Source organism: Dermacentor variabilis, chromosome 4 (genome assembly GCF_050947875.1).
Source record: "Dermacentor variabilis isolate Ectoservices chromosome 4, ASM5094787v1, whole genome shotgun sequence".
Classification (NCBI taxonomy): Eukaryota; Metazoa; Arthropoda; class Arachnida; order Ixodida; family Ixodidae; genus Dermacentor; species Dermacentor variabilis.
In genome coordinates, this window is record NC_134571.1 from 63193329 (window position 1) to 63199941 (window position 6613).

The window sequence follows — 6613 nt, forward strand, 5'->3', positions numbered from 1 at the left end:
CAATTTTTTCTTGAACAGAAGTTTCTGAAGAACTCTGCACAATCTCTGTGCAAGTTACTGTGTCAAGTTCTAGTCGACAGTCTTATTGACCATGCGAAATGCAAGGGGCCGTACTCCAATTCCCATCCCCACAGACAGTGTACAGGAAAACATGGTCAGATTGGCTGGTACGGAGATAAGGAAGGGCCCATTCAGGTGTGGCAAGACATGCAAGTGCAGTGACAGCACATTAAGTTCTTATTGCCCTCTGTCTGCAATACCCTCTTTTCCAAGATTACACAAGCAGCCACAGTGCATTAATGCTGCACAGTGCTTCATTTGTGAATATATTTTCTAAATATATCTAGTTGTGCAATTAAGCTTTGTTTGCAAACAGGCAAAACAATTTCAAAATAAATTTTTACAACCATAGTTCCTGTGAGATATTGACACGTCCTTTTTCATATGTTGCATAAGCTGCAATAATCTCGCACCCAAGACTGGTCCAATGACTAGTCCTGAATGCAGTCGGACACATCACTTTATCCTGGTTGGAGGACGTGTTGTAGATGGACACATTTTGTTGCAAATTGAACGAAATCTGAATCTGCTCTTTCAGTCAATCAGACCGTGCTCTTTGGTTGTTTCCGTGGAGATGAAAAATTGGAAAGTTTGGAAGACGCTTAAGCTTTGCCTTTAAGAGTGGAACGCAACAGCATTCAATGATCCCTGACTGCTTCTCACGCCTCCCGGCAACCGCAGCGTAGGTAACCGTAATGTTTACCGGGAAACGCTCGCGGCAAAAACTATGCTCAAAGGTGGGCTTTCTGGTCGAAACGTAGCCTTTCGCAGGGGCCACGATGCAGCGGAGGTGAGCGCCATCTGGAAGTCTTTCAAGAAAGGGGGCGCACTGCTCCATGGACTCCGAGATATTTAAGTGCAGGCATGCGCAAATGGCAGGCACTGTCTCCGGTTTGTGCATTGTAGAAGTGCTGGAAAAGGGGTTTATTTGAGTTTTCGCGTAGCAGAATTATGTTTTCTCGTATGTTCAAATTACAGTTCGAAAGCCATCATATTGGTACGTTGTGTGTAAGTCGTAGTTTACTATTTTCCACATTTGTTAGCTTCAGAAATTCAATTAGTTCAGTGAATTCCTTGCGTCACATGAACGACCTGGGTATGTGTGATTTGAAAATGTTCTTGCTGATGTGACGCCAGACGCTGGACACCGACATGGGACGCAGGATTTTCTCCGACACGGGCTCCTTAACGCTATCGCGTGAAAATGGCCTCGGCTGCATGTTATTGCTAGGTGTCCCTCAGCTACTATGATTAAAAGTGGTCAAACAATAGACATTTCTGAGCACGATTTCTCACCGCCATGTAAAAAAAAAGACCAGAAGCAACGCCTTCCCATTGCCTAGGCAACCCACAGGCTGTGGAGCAGAAGGTACTGCAAAAAATTCGGGCAGAAGCCATCTCCGGATGACTGTCAGCATTAATGTGACACACCATATTGCCACCGTCAAACATGTTGTGTACGAGCGTGCACTGCAGCCGGGCTCCTCTTGCACTTCCGTTTGGACATGCTTGCGCCATCTAGCGGTGCTGCCACGAAGTACATGCATGGTTTTATATTTTTTTTCTGATTCAAGGGGTAAAAGTGGGTCGCATTTTGAAAGAGTAAAACTGGAGAGAAATCTTTTTCTTGTCTGGCAAGTTGGCGGATCTTGTTATTCGGCAGTCCAAAGCTCAGAATTCATAACTTCTACAAACAATTAGCACAAGCACTAGCCTCTCTTTAGACATAAACATTATGTTTAAGTAAGCGAAATCACTCACAGGAACGTGTAATGGCAAATCAAGCTGCTCGCAAATCATGTGACGAACTCATCTCGGCAAATCTTCGTTGGCAGGCATTATGAATACAATTAAACGAAACTGCGTTAACAAAAATGACAAATACAGGCAGACCCGGCAATCCCTTCTTCCTTTTGTTCTGGTTATTTTTTAACAAAGGAAGGAAGTGCAAAAAGTAGCTCGCAGGTGGTGTGGTGCTTGCCATTACTATTACAAGACCTTGTCGTTACCATGTGCATCGGAAACAATTCTGTGTCCATCCTAGCGGACCTTTCGGGCCTTTAGTCCTTGTCTGTTGTCCTGTTTTGCTGGTTTTCAGTATACTTTCTTGTAACAAAATTAATGGAATACCAACTAGACAACTCAGCCACTCTTTCTTGGGCGTAACATATCTTAGTAAACATCGTCTCGGTGTTAAAGCTACCATTCGCTACGTAGAGCAGCGTCTGCGCTACGTTGATGTGATGATTTGCTTCTCATCACATTACTGCTGTTTATGTGCATCTAAAGGGTGAGAAATGTGATGCAATACGCCATTGTTGTATTCTTGTAAATGCAACTAAAGAAGCAGCAAGCTTTAATTCACTTACGGCCGACAGGTACTAAAAACATACATACGCCAGATTTTGATTAAGTGTTAGGTAAAAAGAAGGCACTTGCAATATTCATATAGTAACGATATTATTACGATGTATCCGTGAACACTTGCTCGCAAAAGGTGGGCAGCGGTAATTCGTTTTGCAACACCTGCACTTATCCTTTATGAAAGGACGAAGTTTGGAGTCAATTCAGTTTAACCCAATATTGATACATTTTTAGGGGGTGCAAAAATCAGGAATGTTGAGTTTTACCTGAAAACGAAGGACCCTATATACTGTATAGACTCTTGTAAGGGCTGCGCCCGTGCAATGGCCGCATCCCCAACTTGGCAGCCCAAATTTGTGAAAAAAAATTCCAGCAATTCGGTGCCCCGATGCCACACACACGCATCAGCGAATTTTCACGCACTGCGCACTTCCGTGTGCCACTACTAAATGGCTCCGCTACTTCCACTACTAGATGGCTATCGCCATCTAGTAGAGGAATTCCAGATCAAGCTACATAACAGGTATTCGGCTTTAACTCAGGAAGAGGACCTTAGTGTTGAAGCAATGAATGACAATCTTGTGGGCATCATTAAGGAGTGTGCAATGGAAGTCGGTGGTAACTCCGTTAGGCAGGATACCAGTAAACTATCGCAGGAGACGAAAGATCTGATCAAGAAACGCCAATGTATGAAAGCCTCTAGCCCTACAGCTAGAATAGAACTGGCAGAACTTTCGAAGTTAATCAACAAGCGTAAGACAGCAGACATAAGGAAGTATAATATGGATAGAATTGAACATGCTCTCAGGAACGGAGGAAGCCTAAAAACAGTCAAGAAGAAACTAGGAATTGGCAAGAATCAGATGTATGCGTTAAGAGACAAAACCGGCAATATCATTACTAATATGGATGAGATAGTTCAAGTGGCTGAGGAGTTCTATAGAGATTTATACAGTACCAGTGGCACCCACGACGATAATGGAAGAGAAAATAGTCTAGAGGAACTCGAAATCCCACAGGTAACGCCGGAAGAAGTAAAGAATGCCTTGGGAGATATGCAAAGGGGGAAGGCAGCTGGGGAGGATCAGGTAACAGCAGATTTGTTGAAGGATGGTGGGCAGATTGTTCTAGAGAAACTGGCCACCCTGTATACGCAATGCCTCATGACGTCGAGCGTACCGCAATCTTGGAAAAACGCTAACATAATCCTAATGCATAAGAAAGGGGACGCCAAAGACTTGAAAAATTATAGACCGATCAGCTTACTGTCCGTTGCCTACAAACTATTTACTAAGGTAATCGCAAACAGAATCAGGAACACCTTAGACTTCTGTCAACCAAAGGACCAGGCAGGTTTCCGTAAAGGCTACTCAACAATAGATCATATTCACACTATCAATCAGGTGATAGAGAAATGTGCGGAATATAACCGACCCTTATATATAGCTTTCATTGATTACGAGAAAGCATTTGATTCTGTCGAAACTTCAGCAGTCATGGAGGCATTACGGAATCAGGGTGTAGACGAGCCGTATGTAAAAATACTGAAAGATATCTATAGCGGCTCCACAGCCACCATAGTCCTCCATAAAGAAAGCAACAAAATCGCAATAAAGAAAGGCGTCAGGCAGGGAGATACGATCTCTCCAATGCTATTCACAGCATGTTTACAGGAGGTATTCAGAGACATGGATTGGGAAGAAATGGGGATAAAAGTTAATGGAGAATACCTTAGTAACTTGCGATTCGCTGATGATATTGCCTTACTTAGTAACTCAGGGGACCAACTGCAATGCATGCTCACTGACCTGGAGAGGCAAAGCAGAAGAGTGGGTCTAAAAATTAATCTGCAGAAAACTAAAGTAATGTTTAACAGTCTCGGAAGAGAACAGCAATTTACAATAGGCAGCGAGGCACTGGAAGTCGTAAGGGAATATACATCTACTTAGGGCAGGTAGTGACTGCGGATCCGGATCATGAGACGGAAATAATCAGAAGAATAAGAATGGGCTGGGCTGCGTTTGGCAGGCATTCTCAGATCATGAACAGCAGGTTGCCATTATCCCTCAAGAGAAAAGTGTATAATAGCTGTGTCTTACCAGTACTCACCTACGGGGCAGAAACATGGAGGCTTACGAAAAGGGTTCTACTCAAATTGAGGACGACGCAACGAGCTATGGAAAGAAGAATGATAGGTGTAACGTTAAGGGATAAGAAAAGAGCAGATTGGGTGAGGGAACAAACGCGAGTTAATGACATCTTAGTTGAAATCAAGAAAAAGAAATGGGCATGGGCAGGACATGTAATGAGGAGGGAAGATAACCGATGGTCATTAAGGGTTACGGACTGGATTCCAAGGGAAGGGAAGCGTAGCAGGGGGCGGCAGAAAGTTAGGTGGGCGGATGAGATTAAGAAGTTTGCAGGGACGGCATGGCCACAATTAGTACATGACCGGGGCTGTTGGAGAAATATGGGAGAGGCCTTTGCCCTGCAGTGGGCGTAACCAGGCTGATGATGATGATGATGATGAGCAGCCCTTAGACAGGAATGGTTCGGTCTCATGTAAAGGCCGCACCTTGTCAAAATTGTGGGAAAAGTGCGATCCTTACAAGAGTCTATACAGCATATGTGGCACAAGTTCGATTCTGCCTAGCACTGAAGACATTTTATAGGATTCCTTTGTCATTGAAGAGTGGCATATATCCATTTACCCCAGTTAAAAAAATTATGGGGTTTTACGTGCCAAAACCACTTTCTGATTATGAGGCATGCCGTAGTGGAGGACTCCGGAAATTCCGACCACCTGGGGATGTTTAACGTACACCTAAACCTAAGTACACGGGTGTTTTCAACCCCATCGAAATGCGGCCGCCATGGCTGGGATTTGATCCCACGACCTCGTGCTCAGCAGCCCAACACCGTACCCACTGAGTAACCACAGCGGGTACCCCAGTTAGTGTCAGAGGTTCATTGAAGCGCAGTGAATACCAAGTGATCCAAGCGGCATAGGTCACAGCACAGATAAAGTGCAGGAAGTATCCCACGAATGCCGACTGCATTAAAAATCATCTCCATTGCTGCACTTTCTTGCTTGCAACCTGTACTGCTCTATTAGTATCCCCAACACTTCTGGTCGTTCTTGGCTCCCTCGCATGCCGGGAGTTTTGCATCGATACCAATTACGAGGGCTGTCATCCAGGTCCCCCTCACCATACACCCTTCTTTGTATCTCCACACTTCCCCACACTGTTGACTTGACATTTAGGTGTCAGGGGCATGCTAGGCAGTTCAACACTTTCATCGGCTTTAGGCACTGCAAACAGACAAGCTCATACCTACGTAGCATCAAATCGCTACACGGCATGAAAACAATTAAAACTTGAAATGCCTGTGCACCTTTCCTGCCATAAAAAATATAAATCAGATGCACTAACCAACATGAATTATGGCACGAGACTTCAGTAAATCATCCAATAGTGCACAGAATGGGCTAAATCGCCAATAAAAGCGCAGATGTGCTTCCATTGCAGGCCCCCCAACAAGAACAGGACCCTGCAGCTCTGGCAATAGTGGGCAGGAATCTCACTTGCGGACACTACTCAAGACTAAAGGAGAGTATGTTGGTAGGGAAGCTTGTTTCCTGGAAGCATGATGAGACAGTTCTATTTCTTATGCCTCCTCTGATAAAAAACCAATTACACTCTTAGGTAAACACTCCTTAGACAATTCTTAAGAATTTCCAATCTATAACTAAAACTTTCAATGGGGCCTGGCGTGGAACCTTTTAAAAAGTACAAGTACCATTGTCCATACTATGCGTCAGCATTGCTGCACTTCCACTTTGCCAGCGGCAACAAACGCAGCAGTCTTGCCAAACCTGTCGAGATCATTCAACTATTGCACTGTACTGCCTAAAGCCACGCTGCTGTTCACCCTCTTCATTACTCATATCTGCACACTTAATTGCCGCCACTTTATCGGCTAGTTAGAAAAAGTTAGCTTTTTCCACATGGCTACATTCAGTGCGACATAGAATAGAATAAGTTACCACTGCAATGTCTTCATGGGTAACTTCTCAGATATCCTAATTTCGTAGCAAAATCACATCCATTATCATTCGTTCTAGTGGCTGAAAGTATATTTTTACCATGTATATAGTCCACACCCTGCAATAACAAAACAAGCAGCA